Source organism: Gorilla gorilla, chromosome 4 (genome assembly GCF_029281585.2).
Source record: "Gorilla gorilla gorilla isolate KB3781 chromosome 4, NHGRI_mGorGor1-v2.1_pri, whole genome shotgun sequence".
NCBI classification, from domain to species: Eukaryota; Metazoa; Chordata; class Mammalia; order Primates; family Hominidae; genus Gorilla; species Gorilla gorilla.
In genome coordinates, this window is record NC_073228.2 from 69,011,509 (window position 1) to 69,034,928 (window position 23,420).

A 23,420-nucleotide genomic window follows, 5' to 3' on the forward strand; every position below is an offset into this window, starting at 1 on the left:
GGAATGGAATGGAATGGAATGGAATGGAATGGAATGGAATGGAATGGAATGGAATGGGATGGAATGCAGCGGAATTGAATGGAACGGAATGGAATGGAATCAACCAGAGTGGAATGGAATGGAATGGAATGGAATGGAAGGGAATGGAATGGAATGGAATGGAATCAACCCGAGAAGTACGGAATGGAATGGAATGCAATGGAATGGAATGAAATGGAACAGAATGGAATGGAATGGAATGGAATGGAATGGAATGGAATGGAATGGACTGGAATGGAATGGAACGGAATGGCACGGAATGCAATGGAATGGAATGGATTGGAATGGGATGGAATGGAATGGAATGGGATGGAATGGATTGGAATCAACCTGCGTAGTATGGAATGGAATGGAACGGAACGGAACGGAATGGAATGGAGTGGAAAGGAATGGAATGGAATGGAATGGAATGGAATGGAATGGAATCATCCCGAGTAGAACGGAATTGAATGTAATGGAGTGGAAGGGAATGGAATGGAACGGAATCAATCCGAGAAGAAAAGCGTGGAATAGAATGGAATGGAATGGAAAGGAATGGAATGGAATGGATTGGAATGGAAAGGAATGGAATGGAATGTTATCAAACAGAGTGGAGAGAATTGGAATGTAACGTAATGTAATGGAATGGAATGGAATGGAATGGAGTGGAATGGAATGGAATGGAGTCAACCCGTGTAGAACGGAACCGAATGGAACAGAATGGAATGGAATAGAATGGAAATGAATCCACACAAGTAGAATGGAATGGAATGGAATGGAATGGAATAGAATGGAATGGAATGGAATGGAATGGAATGGAATGGAATGGAATGGAATGGAATGGAATGGAATGGAATGGAATCAACCAGATTGGAGAGAAATTGAATGGAATGCAATGGAATGGAATGGAAAGGAATGGAATGGAAAGGAATGGAATGCAACAGAATGGAATGGAAAGGAATATAATGGAATGGAATGGAATCCACCCGAGAGGAACACAGTGGAAAAGAATGGAATGGAATGGAATGGAATGGAATGGAATGGAATGCAATGGAATGGAATGGAATGCCATGGAATGCAAAGGAAATGAATGGAATGGAATGGGATGGAATGGAATAGAATGGAATGGAATGGCATGGAATGGAAACAACCCGATTAGAATGGAACGGAATGAATGGAACGGAATGGAATGGTATGGAATGGAATGGAATGGAATGCAGTGGAATGGAACGCAATGAAAGGCAATGGAATGGAATGGAATGGATTCAACACGAGTAGAACGGAAAGGAATGGAATGGAATGGAATAGAATGGAATGGAATGGAATGGAATGGAATGGAATCAACCCGAGTAGAACGGAATGGAGTGGAATGGAATGGAATGGAATGGAATGGAATGGAATGGAATGGAATGGAATGGAATGGAATGGAATGGTTTGGAATGCAATGCAATGGAATGGAATAGAAAGGAATGGAATCTACCTCAGTAGAACGGAATGGAATGGAATGGAATGGTATGGAAAGGAATGGAATGGAATGGAATGCAATGGAATGGAACGGAATCAAAACGAATTCAACGGAATGGAATAGAATGGAATAGAATGGAATGGAATACAATGGAATGGAATGGAATGGAATGGAATGCAAAGGAAAGGAAAGGAATGGAATAGAATGGAATGGAATGGAATGGAATGCAATGGAATGGAATGGAATCAACCCGAGAGGAACGGAATGGAATGGAATGCAATGGAATGGAATGGAATGGAATAGAATGGAATGGAATGGAATGGAATTCAATGGAATTGAATGTAACGGAATGGAATGCAATGGAAAGAAAAGGAAAGGAATGGAACGGAATGGAATGGAATGGAATGGAATGGAATCAACCAGAGTGGAATGGAATGGAATGGAATGGAATGGAAGGGAATGGAATGGAATGGAATGGAATCAACCCGAGAAGTACGGAATGGAATGGAATGCAATGGAATGGAATGAAATGGAACAGAATGGAATCGAATGGAACGGAATGGAATGGACTGGAATGGAATGGAACGGAATGGCACGGAATGCAATAGAATGGAATGGATTGGAATGGGATTGAATGGAATGGAATGGGATGGAATGGATTGGAATCAACCTGCGTAGAATGGAATGGAATGGAATGGAACGGAACGGAATGGAATGGAGTGGAAAGGAATGGAATGGAATGGAATGGAATGGAATGGAATCATCCCGAGTAGAACGGAATTGAATGTAATGGAGTGGAAGGGAATGGAATGGAACGGAATCAATCCGAGAAGAACGGCGTGGAATAGAATGGAATGGAATGGAATGGAAAGGAATGGAATGGAATGGATTGGAATGGAAAGGAATGGAATGGAATGTTATCAAACAGAGTGGAGAGAATTGGAATGTAATGTAATGTAATGGAATGGAATGGAATGGAATGGAATGGAGTGGAATGGAATGGAATGGAGTCAACCCGAGTAGAACGGAACCGAAAGGAACAGAATGGAATGGAATAGAATGGAAATGAATCCACACGAGTAGAATGGAATGGAATGGAATGGAATGGAATAGAATGGAATGGAATGGAATGGAATGGAATGGAATGGAATGGAATGGAATGGAATCAACCAGATGGGAGAGAAATTGAATGGAATGGAATGGAATGGAATGGAATGGAAAGGAATGGAATGCAACAGAATGGAATGGAAAGGAATATAATGGAATGGAATGGAAACCACCCGAGAGGAACACAGTGGAAAGGAATGGAATGGAATGGAATGGAATGGAATGGAATGGAATGGAATGGAATGGAATGCAATGGAATGGAATGGAATGCCACGGAATGCAAAGGAAACGAATGGAATGGAATGGGATGGAATGGAATAGAATGGAATGGAATGGCATGGAATGGAAACAACCCGATGAGAATGGAACGGAATGAATGGAACGGAATGGAATGGTATGGAAAGGTATGGAATGGAATGGAATGGAACGGAATGGAATGGACTGGATTCAACGCGAGTAGAATGGAAAGGAATGGAATGGAATGGAATAGAATGGAATGGAATGGAATGGCATGGAATGGAATAGAATGGAATGGAATGGAATGGAATGGAATCAACCCGAGTAGAACGGAATGGAATGGAATGGAATGGAATGGAATGGAATGGAATGGAATGGAATGGAATGGAATGGAATGGAATGGTTTGGAATGCAATGCAATGGAATGGAATAGAATGGAATGGAATCTACCTCAGTAGAACGGAATGGAATGGAATGGAATGGTATGGAAAGGAATGGAATGGAATGGAATGCAATGGAATGGAACGGAATCAAAACGAATTCAACGGAATGGAATAGAATGGAATAGAATGGAATGGAATACAATGGAATGGAATGGAATGGAATGGAATGCAAAGGAAAGGAAAGGAATGGAATAGAATGGAATGGAATGGAATGGAATGCAAAGGAATGGAACGGAATCAACCCGAGAGGAACGGAATGGAATGGAATGCAATGGAATGGAATGGAATGGAATAGAATGGAATGGAATGGAATGGAATTCAATGGAATTGAATGTAACGGAATGGAATGCAATGGAAAGGAAAGGAAAGGAATGGAATGGAATGGAATGGAATGGAATGGGATGGAATTCAGCGGAATTGAATGAAACGGAATGGAATGGAATCAACCAGAGTGGAATGGAATGGAATGGAATGAAATGGAATGAAATGGAATCAACCCGAGAGGAACGGAATGGAATGGAATGCAATGGAATGGAATGGAATGGAATAGAATGGAATGGAATGGAATGGAATGGAATGGAATGGAATGGAATGGAATGGAATGGAATGGCACGGAATGCAATGGAATGGAATGGAATAGAATGGGATGGAATGGAATGGAATGGGATGGATTGGATAGGAATCAACATGCGTAGAATGGAATGGAAAGGAACGGAACGGAACGGAATGGAATGGAGTGGAATGGAATGGAATGGAATGGAATGGAATGGAATGGAATGGAATCAACCCGAGTAGAATGGAATAGAATGTAATGGAGTGGAAGGGAATGGAATGGAATGGAATCAACCCGAGAGGAATGGAATGGAATGGAATGTAATTGAATGGAACGTAACGGGGCAGAATGGAAAGGAATAGTACGGAACGGAATGGAATGGAATGGAATCAACCCGAGAAGAACGGCGTGGAATAAAATGGAATGGAATGGAATGGAATGGAATGGAATGGAATGGAATGGAATGGAATGGAAAGCAATGGAATGGAAAGGAATGCCATGGAATGCAAAGGAAAGGAATGGAATGGAATGGGATAGAATGGAATGCAATGGAATGGAATGGTATGGAAAGGAATCAACCCGATTAGAATGGAACGGAATGAATGAAACGGAATGGAATGGTATGGAATGGAAAGAATGGAATGCAATGGAATGGAACGGAATGGAATGGAATGGAATGGAATGGAATGGAATGGAATGGATTCAACACGAGTAGAACGGAAAGGAATGGAATGGAGTGGAATAGAATGGAATGGAATTTAATGGAATGGAATCAACCCGAGTAGAACGGAATGGAATGGAATAGAATGGAATGGAATGGAATGGAATGGAATGGAATGGAATGGAATGGAATGGAATGGAATGGAATGGACTGGAATGGTTTGGAATGCAATGCAATGGAATGGAATAGAATGGAATGGAATCAACCCGAGTAGAACGGAATGGAATGGAATAGAATCTAATGGAATGGAATGGAATGCAATGGAATGGAATGTAATGGAATGGTATGGAATGCATGGCAATTGAATGGAATGGACAACCAGAGTAGAACGGAATGGAATGGAACGGAATGCAATGGAATGGAATGGAGTGGAATGGAATCAAACCGAGTAGAACGGAATGGGATAGAATGGAATGTAATGGAATGGAATGCAGTGGAATATAATGGAATCAACCAGGGTAGAACGGAATGAAATATAGAACGGAATGGAATGGAATGGAATGCAAAGGAATGGAATGGAATGGAATGGAATGGAATGGAATGGAATGGAATGGAATGGAATGGATTGTATTCAACACGAGTAGAACGGAAAGGGATGGAATGGAATGCAAAGGAATGGAATGAAATGGAATGGAATGGAATCAACCCGAGTAGAATGGAATGGAATGGAATGGAATGGAATGGAATGGAATGGAATGGAATGGATTGGAATCAACCTGCGTAGAATGGAAAGGAATGGAACGGAACGGAACGGAATGGAATGGACTGGAATGGAATGCAATGGAATGGAATGGAATCAACCCGAGTGGAATGGAAAGGAATGCAAAGGAATTGAACGGAATGGAAAGAAAAAGAATGGAAAGGAATGCAAAGGAACGGAATGGAATGGAATGGAATCAACCCGAGAAGAATGGTGTGGAAAGGAATGGAATGGAATGGAATTAAGTGGAATGGAATACAATGGAATGCAATCAACCCGAGTAGAATGGAATGGAATGGAATGGAATGGAATGGAAAGCAACAGAGTGGAATGGAATTGGATGGAAAGGAATGGAATGGAATGGAATGGAATGGAATGGAATGGAATGGAATGGAATGGAATGGAATGGAATGCAACGTAATAGAATGGAATGGACTATAATGGAATGGAAAGGAATCCACCCGAGAGGAACAGAGTGGAAAGGAATGGAATGGAATGGAATGGAATGGCATGGAATGCAAAGGAAAAGAATGGGATGTGATGGAATTGAATGGAATGGAATGGAAAGGAATGGAATCAACCCGATTAGAATGGAACGGAATGGAATGGTATGGAATGGAATGGAATGGAATGCAATGGAATGGAATGGTATGGAATGCAATGGAATGGAATGGAATGGAATCTACCCGAGTAGAACGGAATGGAATGGAATGGAATGGAATGGAATGGAATAGAATGGAATTGAATCATCCCGAGTAGAATGGAACGGAATGGAACGGAATGGAACGGAAGGGAACGGAATAGAATGGAATTGAATCAACCAGAGAAGAACGGAACGGAACGGAACATAAGAAAATGGAACGCAACGGAACGGAATTGAATGGAATTGAATCAACCCGAGTGGAAGGGAATGGAATGGAATTGAATGGAAATGAATGGAATGGAATGGAATGGAAAGAAACGGAATAGAATGGAACGGAATGGAATGGAATGGAATCAACCCGAGTAGAATGGAATGGAATGGAATGGAATGGAATGGAAAGGAATGGAACAGAATGGAATCAACCCGATTAGAACGGAATGGAAATGAATGGAATTTAATGGAATGGAATGGAATGTAAAGGAATCAACCCGAGTGGAATGGAATGGAATGGAATGGAAAGGAATGGAATGGAATGGAATGGAAAGGAATGGAATGGAAGGGAATGAAATGAACCCGAAAAGAACGGAATGTAATGGAATGGAAATGAATTGAATCAACCCGAGTAGAACGGAAACGAATGAAACGGCACGGAACTTAATAGAAAGGAATTGAATCCAACCGAGTAGAATGGAATGGAATGGAATGGAATGGAATGGAATGGAATGGAATGGAATGGAATGGAATGGAACGGAATGGAAGGGAATGGAATGGAATGGAATGGAATGGAATGGATTGGAATCAACCAGAGTGGAGAGAATTGGAATGGAATGGAATGGAATGGAATGGAATGGAATGGAATGGAATGGAATGGAATGGAAATAATGGAATGGAATGGAATGGAAATAATGGAATGGAATGGAATGGAATGGAATCAACCAGAGTGGAGAGAATTGGAATGGAATGGAATGGAATGGAATGGAATGGAATGGAATGGAATGGAAAGGAATGGAATCAACCCGAGTAGAACGGAACCAAATGGACCGGAATGGAACGGAATAGAATGGAATTCAATCCACCCGAGTAGAATGTAATGTAATGGAATGGAATGGAATGGAATGGAATGGAATGGAATGGAATGGAATGGAATGGAATGGAATCTAACCGAGTAGAGCGGAATGGAATGGAAAAGAAAGGAAAGGCATGGAATGGAATGGAATGGAATGGAATGCAATGGAATGGAACGGAATCACCCCGAATTCAACGGAATGGAATAGAATGGAATAGAATGGAATGGAATTCAATGGAATGGAATGTAATGGAATGGAATGCAATGGAAAGGAAAGGAATGGAATAGAATGGAATGTAATGGAATGGAATGCAATGGAATGGAATGGAATCAACTCGAGTAAAACGGAATGGAATAGATTGGAATAGAATGGAATGGAATTCAATGGAATTGAATGTAACGGAATGGAATGGAATTCAATGGAATTGAATGTAACGGAATGGAATGCAATGGAAAGAAAAGGAAAGGAATGGAATGGAATGGAATGGAATGGAATGGAATGGAATGGAATGGAATGGAATGGAATGGAATGGGATGGAATGCAGCGGAATTGAATGGAACGGAATGGAATGGAATCAACCAGAGTGGAATGGAATGGAATGGAATGGAATGGAAGGGAATGGAATGGAATGGAATGGAATCAACCCGAGAAGTACGGAATGGAATGGAATGCAATGGAATGGAATGAAATGGAACAGAATGGAATGGAATGGAATGGAATGGAATGGACTGGAATGGAATGGAACGGAATGGCACGGAATGCAATGGAAAGGAATGGATTGGAATGGGATTCAATGGAATGGAATGGGATGGAATGGATTGGAATCAACCTGCGTAGAATGGAATGGAATGGAACGGAACGGAACGGAATGTAATGGAGCGGAAAGGAATGGAATGGAATGGAATGGAATGGAATGGAATGGAATGGAATGGAATGGAATGGAATCATCCCGAGTAGAACGGAATTGAATGTAATGGAGTGGAAGGGAATGGAATGGAACGGAATCAATCCGAGAAGAACGGCGTGGAATAGAATGGAATGGAATGGAATGGAAAGGAATGGAATGGAATGGATTGGAATGGAAAGGAATGGAATGGAATGTTATCAAACAGAGTGGAGAGAATTGGAATGTAATGTAATGGAATGGAATGGAATGGAATGGAATGGAGTGGAATGGAATGGAATGGAATCAACCCGTGTAGAACGGAACCGAATGGAACAGAATGGAATGGAATAGAATGGAAATGAATCCACACGAGTAGAATGGAATGGAATGGAATGGAATGGAATAGAATGGAATGGAATGGAATGGAATAGAATGGAATGGAATGGAATGGAATGGAATCAACCAGATTGGAGAGAAATTGAATGGAATGGAATGGAATGGAATGGAAAGGAATGGAATGGAAAGGAATGGAATGGAAAGGAATGGAATGCAACAGAATGGAATGGAAAGGAATATAATGGAATGGAATGGAATCCACCCGAGAGGAACACAGTGGAAAGGAATGGAATGGAATGGAATGGAATGGAATGGAATGGAATGGAATGGAATGCAATGGAATGGAATGGAATGCCATGGAATGCAAAGGAAACGAATGGAATGGAATGGGATGGAATGGAATAGAATGGAATGGAATGGCATGGAATGGAAACAACCCGATTAGAATGGAACGGAATGAATGGAACGGAATGGAATGGTATGGAATGGTATGGAATGGAATGGAATAGAACGGAATGGAATGGAATGGATTCAACGCGAGTAGAATGGAAGGGAATGGAATGGAATGGAATAGAATGGAATGGAATGGAATGGAATGGAATCAACACGAGTAGAACGGAATGGAATGGAATGGAATGGAATGGAATGGAATGGAATGGAATGGAATGGAATGGAATGGAATGGAATGGAATGGTTTGGAATGCAATGCAATGGAATGGAATAGAATGGAATGGAATCTACCTCAGTAGAACGGAATGGAATGGAATGGAATGGTATGGAAAGGAATGGAATGGAATGGAATGCAATGGAATGGAACGGAATCAAATCGAATTCAAAGGAATGGAATAGAATGGAATAGAATGGAATGGAATACAATGGAATGGAATGGAATGGAATGGAATGCAAAGGAAAGGAAAGGAATGGAATAGAATGGAATGGAATGGAATGGAATGCAATGGAATGGAATGGAATCAACCCGAGAGGAACGGAATGGAATGGAATGCAATGGAATGGAATGGAATGGAATAGAATGGAATGGAATGGAATGGAATTCAATGGAATTGAATGTAACGGAATGGAATGCAATGGAAAGAAAAGGAAAGGAATGGAATGGAATGGAATGGAATGGAAAGGAATGGAATGGAATGGGATGGAATGCAGCGGAATTGAATGGAACGGAATGGAATGGAATCAACCAGAGTGGAATGGAATGGAATGGAAGGGAATGGAATGGAATGGAATGGAAAGGAATGGAATCAACCCGAGTAGAACGGAACCAAATGGAACGGAATGGAACGGAATAGAATGGAATTCAATCCACCCGAGTAGAATGTAATGTAATGAAATGTAATGTAATGGAATGGAATGGAATGGAATGGAATGGAATCTAACCGAGTAGAGCGGAATGGAATGGAAAAGAAAGGAAAGGCATGGAATGGAATGGAATGGAATGGAATGGAATGGAATGGAATGGAATGGAATCAACCCGAGTAGAAAGGAATAGAATAGAATGGAATGGAATGGAATGGAATGGAATGCAATGGAATGGAACGGAATCACCCCGAATTCAACGGAATGGAATAGAATGGAATAGAATGGAATGGAATTCAATGGAATGGAATGGAATGGAATGGAATGCAATGGAAAGGAAAGGAATGGAATAGAATGGAATGTAATGGAATGGAACGCAATGGAATGGAATGGAATCAACTCGAGTAAAACGGAATGGAATAGATTGGAATAGAATGGAATGGAATTCAATGGAATTGAATGTAACGGAATGGAATGCAATGGAAAGAAAAGGAAAGGAATGGAATGGAATGGAATGGAATGGAATGAAATGGAATGGAATGGAATGGAATGGAATGGAATGGGATGTAATGCAGCGCAATTGAATGGAACGGAATGGAATGGAATCAACCAGAGTGGAATGGAATGGAATGGAATGGAATGGAAGGGAATGGAATAGAATGGAATGGAATCAACCCGAGAAGTACGGAATGGAATGGAATGCAATGGAATGGAATGAAATGGAACAGAATGGAATGGAATGGAATGGAATGGAATGGAATTGAATGGAATGGAATGGACTGGAATGGAATGGAACGGAATGGCACGGAATGCAATGGAATGGAATGGATTGGAATGGGATGGAATGGAATGGAATGGGATGGAATGGATTGGAATCAACCTGCGTAGAATGGAATGGAATGGAACGGAACGGAACGGAATGTAATGGAGTGGAAAGGAATGGAATGGAATGGAATGGAATGGAATGGAATCATCCCGAGTTGAACGGAATTGAATGTAATGGAGTGGAAGGGAATGGAATGGAACGGAATCAATCCGAGAAGAACGGCGTGGAATAGAATGGAATGGAATGGAATGGAAAGGAATGGAATGGAATGGATTGGAATGGAAAGGAATGGAATGGAATGTTATCAAACAGAGTGGAGAGAATTGGAATGTAATGGAATGGAATGGAAAGGAATGGAATGGAATGGAATGGAATGGAGTGGAATGGAATGGAATGGAGTCAACCCGTGTAGAACGGAACCGAATGGAACAGAATGGAATGGAATAGAATGGAAATGAATCCACACGAGTAGAATGGAATGGAATGGAATGGAATGGAATAGAATGGAATGGAATGGAATGGAATGGAATGGAATGGAATGGAATGGAATCAACCAGATTGGAGAGAAATTGAATGGAATGGAATGGAATGGAATGGAATGGAAAGGAATGGAATGGAAAGGAATGGAATGCAACAGAATGGAATGGAAAGCAATATAATGGAATGGAATGGAATCCACACGAGAGGAACACAGTGGAAAGGAATGGAATGGAATGGAATGGAATGGAATGGAATGGAATGGAATGCAATGGAATGGAATGGAATGCCATGGAATGCAAAGGAAACGAATGGAATGGAACGGGATGGAATGGAATAGAATGGAATGGAATGGCATGGAATGGAAACAACCCGATTAGAATGGAACGGAATGAATGGAACGGAATGGAATGGTATGGAATGGTATGGAATGGAATGGAATAGAACGGAATGGAATGGAATGGATTCAACGCGAGTAGAATGGAAAGGAATGGAATGGAATGGAATAGAATGGAATGGAATGGAATGGAATGGAATCAACCCGAGTAGAACGGAACGGAATGGAATGGAATGGAATGGAATGGAATGGAATGGAATGGAATGGAATGGAATGGAATGGAATGGAATGGAATGGTTTGGAATGCAATGCAATGGAATGGAATAGAATGGAATGGAATCTACCTCAGTAGAACGGAATGGAATGGAATGGAATGGTATGGAAAGGAATGGAATGGAATGGAATGCAATGGAATGGAACGGAATCAAAACGAATTCAACGGAATGGAATAGAATGGAATAGAATGGAATGGAATACAATGGAATGGAATGGAATGGAATGGAATGCAAAGGAAAGGAAAGGAATGGAATAGAATGGAATGGAATGGAATGGAATGCAATGGAATGGAATGGAATCAACCCGAGAGGAAAGGAATGGAATGGAATGCAATGGAATGGAATGGAATGGAATAGAATGGAATGGAATGGAATGGAATTCAATGGAATTGAATGTAACGGAATGGAATGCAATGGAAAGAAAAGGAAAGGAATGGAATGGAATGGAATGGAATGGAATGGAATGGAATGGGATGGAATGCAGCGGAATTGAATGGAACGGAATGGAATGGAATCAACCAGAGTGGAATGGAATGGAATGGAATGAAATGGAAGGGAATGGAATGGAATGGAATGGAATCAACAAGAGAAGTACGGAATGGAATGGAATGCAATGGAATGGAATGAGATGGAAGAGAATGGAATGGAATGGAATGGAATGGAATGGAATGGAATGGAATGGAATGGACTGGAATGGAATGGAACGGAATGGCACGGAATGCAATGGAATGGAATGGATTGGAATGGGATTCAATGGAATGGAATGGGATGGAATGGATTGGAATCAACCTGCGTAGAATGGAATGGAATGGAACGGAACGGAACGGAATGGAATGGAGTGGAAAGGAATGGAATGGAATGGAATGGAATGGAATCATCCCGAGTAGAACGGAATAGAATGTAATGGAGTGGAAGGGAATGGAATGGAACGGAATCAATCCGAGAAGAACGGCGTGGAATAGAATGGAATGGAATGGAATGGAAAGGAATGGAATGGAATGGATTGGAATGGAAAGGAATGGAATGGAATGTTATCAAACAGAGTGGAGAGAATTGGAATGTAATGTAATGGAATGGAATGGAATGGAATGGAATGGAGTGGAATGGAATGGAATGGAGTCAACCCGAGTAGAACGGAACCGAATGGAACAGAATGGAATGGAATAGAATGGAAATGAATCCACACGAGTAGAATGGAATGGAATGGAATGGAATGGAATAGAATGGAATGGAATGGAATGGAATGGAATGGAATGGAATGGAATGGAATGGAATGGAATGGAATCAACCAGATTGGAGAGAAATTGAATGGAATGGAATGGAATGGAATGGAATGGAATGGAAAGGAATGGAATGCAACAGAATGGAATGGAAAGGAATATAATGGAATGGAATGGAATCCACCCGAGAGGAACACAGTGGAAAGGAATGGAATGGAATGGAATGGAATGGAATGGAATGGAATGGAATGGAATGGAATGGAATGGAATGCAATGGAATGGAATGGAATGTTGGAATGCAAAGGAAACGAATGGAATGGAATGGGATGGAATGGAATAGAATGGAATGGAATGGCATGGAATGGAAACAACCTGATTAGAATGGAACGGAATGAATGGAACGGAATGGTATGGTATGGAATGGTATGGATTGGAATGGAATGGAACGGAATGGAATGGACTGGATTCAACGCGATTAGAATGGAAAGGAATGGAATGGAATAGAATGGAATGGAATGGAATGGAATGGAATTGAATAGAATGGAATGGAATGGAATGGAATGGAATCAACCCGAGTAGAACGGAATGGAATGGAATGGAATGGAATGGAATGGAATGGAATGGAATGGAATGGAATGGAATGGAATGGAATGGAATGGAATGGTTTGGAATGCAATGCAATGGAATGGAATAGAATGGAACGGAATCTACCTCAGTAAAACGGAATGGAATGGAATGGAATGGTATGGAAAGGAATGGAATGGAATGGAATGCAATGGAATGGAACGGAATCAAAACGAATTCAACGGAATGGAATAGAATGGAATAGAATGGAATGGAATACAATGGAATGGAATGGAATGGAATGGAATGCAAAGGAAAGGAAAGGAATGGAATAGAATGGAATGGAATGGAATGGAATGCAATGGAATGGAACGGAATCAACCCGAGAGGAACGGAATGGAATGGAATGCAATGGAATGGAATAGAATGGAATGGAATGGAATGGAATTCAATGGAATTGAATGTAACGGAATGGAATGCAATGGAAAGGAAAGGAAAGGAAAGGAATGGAATGGAATGGAATGGAATGGAATGGAATGGAATGGAATGGAATGGGATGGAATTCAGCGGAATTGAGTGAAACGGAATTGAATGGAATCAACCAGAGTGGAATGGAATGGAATGGAATGAAATGGAATGGAATGGAATCAACCCGAGAGGAACGGAATGGAATGGAATAGAATGGAATGGAATGGAATGGAATGGAATGGAATGGAATGGAATGGAATGGAATGGAATGGAATGGAATGGAATGGAATGGCACGGAATGCAATGGAATGGAATGGAATAGAATGGGATGGAACGGAATGGAATGGGATGGATTGGATCGGAATCAACCTGCGTAGAATGGAATGGAAAGGAACGGAACGGAACGGAATGGAATGGAGTGGAATGGAATGGAATGGAATGGAATCAACCCGAGTAGAATGGAATAGAATGTAATGGAGTGGAAGGGAATGGAATGGAATGGAATCAACCCGAGAGGAATGGAATGGAATGGAATGGAATTGAATGGAACGTAACGGAGCAGAATGGAAAGGAATAGTACGGAACGGAATGGAATGGAATGGAATCAACCCGAGAAGAACGGCGTGGAATAAAATGGAATGGAATGGAATGGAATGGAATGGAATGGAATGGAATGGAATGGAATGGAATGGAATGGAAAGCAATGGAATGGAAAGGAATGCCATGGAATGCAAAGGAAAGGAATGGAATGGAATGGGATAGAATGGAATGCAATGGAATGGAATGGTATGGAAAGGAATCAACCCGATTAGAATGGAACGGAATGAATGAAACGGAATGGAATGGTATGGAATGGAAAGAATGGAATGCAATGGAATGGAACGGAATGGAATGGAATGGAATGGAATGGAATGGAATGGAATGGAATGGATTGGAATGGATTCAACACGAGTAGTACGGAAAGGAATGGAATGGAGTGGAATAGAATGGAATGGAATGGAATGGAATGGAATCAACCCGAGTAGAACGGAATGGAATGGAATGGAATGGAATGGAATGGAATGGAATGGAATGGAATGGAATGGACTGGAATGGTTTGGAATGCAATGCAATGGAATGGAATAGAATGGAATGAAATCAACCCGAGTAGAACGGAATGGAATGGAATAGAATCTAATGGAATGGAATGGAATGCAATGGAATGGAATGTAATGGAATGGTATGTAATGCATGGCAATTGAATGGAATGGAATGGAATGGAATGGAATGAAATGGAATGGAATGGAATGGAAACAACCAGAGTAGAACGGAATGGAATGGAGCGGAATGGAATGGAATGGAATGGAGTGGAATGGAATCAAACCGAGTAGAACGGAATGGCATAGAATGGAATGTAATGGAATGAAATGCAGTGGAATATAATGGAATCAACCAGGGTAGAACGGAATGAAATATAGAACGGAATGGAATGGAATGGAATGCAAAGGAATGGAATGGAATGGAATGGAATGGAATGGAATGGAATGTATTCAACACGAGTAGAACGGAAAGGGATGGAATGGAATGCAAAGGAATGGAATGGAATGGAATGGAATGGAATCAACACGAGTAGAACGGAATGGAATGGAATGGAATGGAATGGAATGGAATGGAATGGAATGGAATGGATTGGAATCAACCTGCTTAGAATGGAAAGGAATGGAACGGAACGGAACGGAATGGAATGGACTGGAATGGAATGCAATGGAATGGAATGGAATCAACCCGAGTGGAATGGAAAGGAATGAAAAGGAATTGAACGGAATGGAAAGAAAAAGAATGGAAAGGAATGCAAAGGAACGGAATGGAATGGAATGGAATCAACCAGAGAAGAATGGCGTGGAAAGGAATGGAAGGGAATGGAATTAAGTGGAATGGAATACAATGGAATGCAATCAACCCGAGTAGAATGGAATGGAATGGAATGGAATGGAAAGCAATAGAGTGGAATGGAATTGGATGGAAAGGAATGGAATGGAATGGAATGGAATGGAATGGAATAAACCCTAGTAGAAAGGAATGGAATGGAATGGAATGGAATGGAATGGAATGGAAAGGAATGAAATGGAATGGAATGGAATGGAATAGAATGGAATGGAATGGAATGGAATCAAACCGAGTTGAATGGAGTGGAATGGAATAGAATGGTATGGAATGGAATGGAATGGAATGGAATGGAATGGAATGGAATGGAATGGAATGGAATGGAATGGAATGGAATGGTATGGAATGGAATAGAATCATCCCGAGTAGAAAGGAATGGAATAGAATGGAATGGAATGGAATGGAATGCAATGGAATGGAACGGAAACAACACGAATTCAACGGAATGGAATAGAATGGAATAGAATGAAATGGAATTCAATGGAATGGAATGGAATGCAATGGAAAGGAAAGGAATGGAATAGAATGGAATGGAATGGAATGGAATGCAATGGAATGGAATGGAGTCAACCCGAGTAGAATGGAACCGAATGGAACAGAATGGAATGGAATAGAATGGAATAGAATGGAATGGAATTCAATGGAATTGAATGTAACGGAATGGAATGCAATGGAAAGGAAAGGAAAGGAATGGAATGGAATGGGATGGAATGCAGCGGAAATGAATGGAACGGAATGGAATGGAATCAACCAGAGTGGAATGGAATGGAATGGAATGGAATGGAATGGAATCAACCCGAGAAGAACGGAATGGAATGGAATGCAATGGAATGGAATGAAATGGAATAGAATGGAATGGAATGGAATGGAATGGAATGGAATGGAATGGAATGGAATGGAATGGAATGGAACGGAATGGCACGGAATGCAATGGAATGGAATGGATTGGAATGTGATGGAATGGAATGGAATGGGATGGAATGGATTGGAATCAACCTGCGTAGAATGGAATGGAATGGAACGGAACGGAACGGAATGGAATGAAGTGGAAAGGAATGGAATGGAATGGAATGGAATGGAATCATCCCGAGTAGAACGGAATGGAATGTAATGGAGTGGAAGGGAATGGAATGGAATGGAATCAATCCAAGAAGAACGGAGTGGAATAGAATGGAATGGAATGGAAAGGAATGGAATGGAATGGATTGGAATGGAAAGGAATGGAATGGAATGTTATCAAACAGAGTGGAGAGAATTGTAATGTAATGTAATGGAATGGAATGGAATGGAATGGAATGGAGTGGAATGGAATGGAATGGAATCAACCCGAGTAGAATGGAACCGAATGGAACAGAATGGAATGGAATAGAATGGAAATGAATCCACACGAGTAGAATGGAATGGAATGGAATGGAATGGATTCATTCAGATTGGAGAGAAATTGAATGGAATGGAATGGAATGGAATGGAATGGAATGGAATGGAATCGAATGGAAAGGAATGGAATGCAACGGAATGGAATGGAAAGGAATATAATGGAATGGAATGGAATCCACCCGAGAGGAACACAGTGGAAAGGAATGGAATGGAATGGAATGGAATGGAATGGAATGGAATGGAATGGAATGGAATGGAAAGGAATGCAATGGAATGGAATGGAATGCCATGGAATGCAAAGGAAAGGAATGGAATGGAATGGGATGGTATGGAATAGAATGGAATGGAATGGTATGGAATGGAAACAACTCGATTAGAATGGAACGGAATGAATAGAACGGAATGGAATGGTATGGAATGGAATGGAATGGAATGGAATGGAACGGAATGGAATGGAATGGATTCAACACGAGTAGAACGGAAAGGAATGGAATGGAATGGAATAGAATAGAATGGAATGTAATGGAATGGAATGGAAACAACCCGAGTAGAACGGAATGGAATGGAATGGAATGGAATGGAATGGAATGGAATGGAATGGAATGGAATGGAATGGAATGGAATGGTTTGGAATGCAATGCAATGGAATGGAAGAGAATGGAATGGAATCTACCTGAGTAGAACGGAATGGAATGAAATGGAATTTAATGGAAAGAATGGGATGGAATGGAATGGAATGGAATGGAATGGAATGGAATGGAATGGAATGGAATGGAATCAACCCGAGTAGAACGGAATAGAATGGAACGGAGTGGAAGGGAATGGATTGGAATGGAATCAACCCGAAAGGAATGGAATGGAATGGAATTGAACGGAAGGGAACGAAACAGAATGGAAAGGAATGGAACGGAACGGAATGGAATGGAATCGAATCAACCCGAGAAGAACGGCGTGTAATGGAACGGAAAGGAATGGAATGAAGTGGAATGGAAAACAATGGAATTCAATCAATTCGAGTAGAATGGAATGGAATGGAATGGAATGGAAAGCAATAGAATGGAATGGAATTGGATTGAAAGGAGTGGAATGAAATGGAATGGAATGGAATGGAATGGAATCAACCCTAGTAGAAAGGAATGGAGTGGAATGGAATGGAATGGAATGGAATGGAATGGAATCAAACCGAGTAGAATGGAGTGGAATGGAATAGAATGGTATGGAATGGAATGGAATGCAATGCAATGGAATGGAATGGAATGCAACGGAATGCAATGGAAAAGAATATAATGGAATGGAATGGAATCCACCCGAGAGGAACAGAGGGGAAAGGAATGGTATGGAATGGAATGAAATGGAATGGAATGGAATGCAATGGAATGGAATGGAATGCAATGGAATGGAATGGAATGCCATGGAATGCAAAGGAAAGGAATGGAATGGAATGGGATGGAATGGAATGGAATGGAATGGAATGGGATGGAATGGAATGGAATGGAATGGAACGGTATGGAATGGAATAAACCCGATTAGAATGGAACGGAATGAATGGAACGGAATGGAATGGTATGGAATGGAATGGAATGGAATGCAGTGGAATGGAACGCAATGAAAGGCAATGGAATGGAATGGAATGGATTCAACACGAGTAGAACGGAAAGGAATGGAATGGAATGGAATAGAATGGAATGGAATGGAATGGAATGGAATGGAATCAACCCGAGTAGAACGGAATGGAATGGAATGGAATGGAATGGAATGGAATGGAATGGAATGGAATGGAATGGAATGGAATGGAACGGTTTAGAATGCAATGCAATGGAATGGAATAGAATGGAATGGAATCTACCCGAGTAGAACGGAATGGAATGGAATGGAATGGAATGGAATGGAATGGAATGGAATGGAATCATCCCGAGTATAACGGAATGGAATGGAATGGAATCTAATGGAATGGAATGGAATGGAATGGAATGGAATGGTATGGAATGCAATGCAATGGAATGGAATGCAATGCAATGGAATGGAATGGAATCGAATGGAATGGAATGGAATGGAATGGAATGGAATCAACCAGAGTAGAACGGAATGGAATGGAACGGAATGGAATGGAACGGAATGGAATGGAATGGAATGGAGTGCAATGGAATCAAAACTAGTAGAACGGAATGAGATAGAATGGAATATAATGGAATGGAATGCAACGGAATATAATGGAATCAACCAGGGTAGAACGGAATGAAATAGAATGGAATGGAATGGAATGGAATGCAAACCAATGGAATGGAAAAGAATGGAATGTATTCAACACGAGTAGAACGGAAAGGAACGGAATGGAATGCACTGGAATGGAATGGAATGCAATGGAATGGAATCAGCTCGAGTAGAACGGAATGGAATGGAATGGAATGGAATGGAATGGAATGGAATGGAATAGAATGGAATGGAATGGAATGGAATGGAATGGAATGGAATTGAATGGGATGGAATGGGATGGAATGGAATGGAATGGAATGGAATGGATTGGAATCAACATGCGTAGAATGGAATGGAATGGAACGGAACAGAACGGAATGGAATGGAGTGGAATGGAATGGAATGGAATGGAATGGAATGGAACCAACCCGATTAGAACGGAACGGAATGGAATGGAACGGAATGGAATGGTATGGAATGGAATGGAATGGAATGGAATGGATTCAACACGAGTAGAATGGAAAGGAATGGAATGGAATTGAATGGAATGGAATGGAATGGAATGGAATGGAATGGAATGGAATCATCCCGAGTGTAATGCAATGGAATGGAATGGGATGGAAAGGAGTGGAATGGAATGGAATGTAATGGTATGGAATACAATGCATTGGAATGGAATGGAATGGAATGGAATGGGATGGAATGGAATGGAATGGAATGGAATGGAATGGAATGGAGTGGAATGGAATCAAACCTAGTAGAACGGAATGGGATAGAATGGAATGTAATGGAATGGAATGCCAAGGAATATAATGGAATCAACCAGGGTAAAACGGAATGAAGTAGAAAGGAATGGAATGGAATGGAATGCAAAGGAATGGAATGGAATGGAATGGAATGGAATGTATTCCACACGAGTAGAACGGAAAGGAATGGAAGGGAATGCAAAGGAATGGAATTGAATTGAATGGAATGGAATGGAATCAAGCCGAGTAGAACGGAATGGAATGGAATGGAATGGAATGGAATGGAATGGAATGGAACGGTATGGAATGGAATGGAATAGAATGGAATGGCATGGAAGGCAATGGAACGGAATGGAATGGAATGGGATGGAATGCAATGGAATGGAATGGAATGGAATGGAATGGAATGGAATGGAATGGAATGGAATGGATTGGAATCAACCTGCGTAGAACGGAATGTAATGGAACGGAACGCAACGGAATGGAATGGAGTGGAATGGAATGGAAAGAATTGAATCAAACCGAGTAGAACGGAATAGAATGGAATGGAGTGGAAGGGAATGGAATGGAATTGAACGGAATGGAACGAAACAGAATGGAAAGGAATGGAACGGAACGGAATGGAATGGAATGGAATCAACCTGAGAAGAACGGCATGGAATGGAATGGAATGGAATGGAATGGAATGGAATGGAATGAAGTGGTATTGAATACAATGGAATGCAATCAACTCGAGTAGAATGGAATGGAATGGAATGGAATGGAAAGCAATAGAATGGAATGGAATTGGATGGAAAGGAATGGAATGGAATGGAATGGAATGGAATGGTATGGAATGGAATGGAATCAACCCTAGTAGAAAGGAATGGAACGGAATGGAATGGAATGGAATGGAATGGAATGGAATGGAATGGAATGGAATGGAATGAAATGGAATGGAATCAAACCGAGTAGAATTTAGTGGAATGGAATAGAATGGTATGGAATGGAATGGAATTGAATGGATTGGAATTGAATGGAATGGAATGGAATGGAATCAACCCGAGTAGAAAAGAATGGAATAGAATGGAATGGAATGGAATGGAATGCAATGGAATGGAACGGAATCAAAACGAATTCAACGGAATGGAATAGAATGGAATAGAAAGAATGGAATTCAATGGAATGGAATGTAATGGAATGGAATGCAATGGAAAGGAAAGGAATGGAATAGAATGGAATGGAATGGAATGGAATGGAATGTTATCAAACAGAGTGGAGAGAATTGGAATGTAATGTAATGGAATGGAATGGAATGGAATGGAGTTGAATGGAATGGAATGGAATCAACCCGAGTAGAACGGAACCGAACGGAACGGAATGGAACGGAATAGAATGGAAATGAATCCACACGAGAGGAATGGAATGGAATGGAATGGAATCGAATGGAAAGGAGCGGAACCAACCAGATTGGACAGAAATTGAATGGAATGGAATGGAATGGAATGGAATGGAATAGAATGGAATGCAACGGAATGGAAAGGAACGGAATATAATGCAATGCAATGGAATCCACCCGAGAGGAACAGAGTGGAAAGGAATGGAATGCAATGGAATGGAATGGAATGCCATGGAATGCAAAGGAAAGGAATGGAATGGAATGGGATGGAATGGAATGGAATGGAATGGAATGGTATGGAATGGAAACAACCCGATTAGAATGGAACGGAATGAATGGAACGGAATGGAATGGTATGGAATGGAATGGAATGGAATGGAACGGAATGGAATGGAATGGATTCAACACGAGTAGAACGGAAAGGAATGGATTGGAATGGAATAGAAAGGAATGGAATGGAATGGAATGGAATGGAATCAACCAGAGTAGAACGGAATGGAATGGAATGGAATGGAATGGAATGGAATGGAATCAACTCAAGTAGAACGGAATGGAATGGAATGGAATGGAATGGAATGGAATGGAAAGGAATGGAATGGTATGGAATTGAATGGAATGGAATGGAATGGATTCAACACGAGTAGAACGGAAAGGAAAGGAATGGAACGGAATGGAATGGAGTTGAATGGAATGGCATGGAAGGCATTGGAATGGAATGGAATGGAATGGGATGGAATGGAATGGAATGGAATGGAATGGAATGGAATGGAATGGTACGGAATGGATTGGAAACAACCAGCGTAGAATGGAATGGAATGGAACGGAATGGAACCGAATGGAATGGAGTGGAGTGGAATGGAATGGAATGGAATCAAACCGAGTAGAATGGAGTGGAATGTAATAGAATGGTATGGAATGGAATGGAATGGAATAGAATGGAATGCAATGGAATGGAAAGGAATGCAACGGAATGGAATGGAAAAGAATATAATGGAATGGAATGGAATCCACCCGAGAGGAACAGAGTGGAAAGGAATGGTATGGAATGGAATGAAATGGAATCGAATGGAATGCAATGGAATGGAATGGAATGCAATGGAATGGAATGGAATGCCATGGAATGCAAAGGAAAGGAATGGAAAGATATGGGATGGAATGGAATGGAATGGAATGGAATGGGATGGAATGGAATCAACCCGATTAGAATGGAATGGAATGAATGGAACGGAGTGGAATGGTATGGAATGGAATGGAATGCAATGCAATGGAATGGAACGCAATGAAATGCAATGGAATGGAATGGAATGGACTCAACACGAGTAGAACGGCAAGGAATGGAATTGAATGGAATAGAATGGAATGGAATGGAATGGAATGGAATGGAAAGGAATGGAATCAACCCGAGTAGAACGGAATGGAATGGAATGGAATGGAATGGAATGGAATGGAATGGAATGGAATGGAATGGAATGGAATGGAATGGAATGGAATGGAATGGAATGGAATGGTTTAGAATGCAATGCAATGGAATGGAATAGAATGGAATGGAATCTACCCGAGCAGAACGGAATGGAATGGAATGGAATGGAATGGAATGGAATGGAATGGAATGGAATGGAATGGAATGGAATCATCCCGAGTATAACGGAATGGAATGGAATGGAATCTAATGGAATGGAATGGAATGGAATGGAATGGTATGGAATGCAATGCAATGGAATGGAATGCAATGCAATGGAATGGAATGGAATGGAATGGAATGGAATGGAATGGAATGGAATGGAATGGTATGGAATCAACGCGATTACAATGGAACAGAATGGAATGGAACGGAATGGAATGGTATGGAATGGAATGGAATGCAATGGAATGGAATCGAATGGATTCAACAGGAGTAGAACGGAAAGGAAAGAAATGGAATGGAATGGAATGGAATGGAATGGAATGGAACGGAATGGAATGGAATCCACCCGAGTAAAACGGAACGGAACGGAACGGAGTGGAACGGAATAGAATGGAATTGAATCAATACGAGGAGAATTGAATGGAATGGAATGGAATGGAATGGAATGGAATTGAATGGAATGGAAAGGAATGGAACGGCATCGAATCAACACAATTAAAACGGAATGGAATAGAATGGAATGGA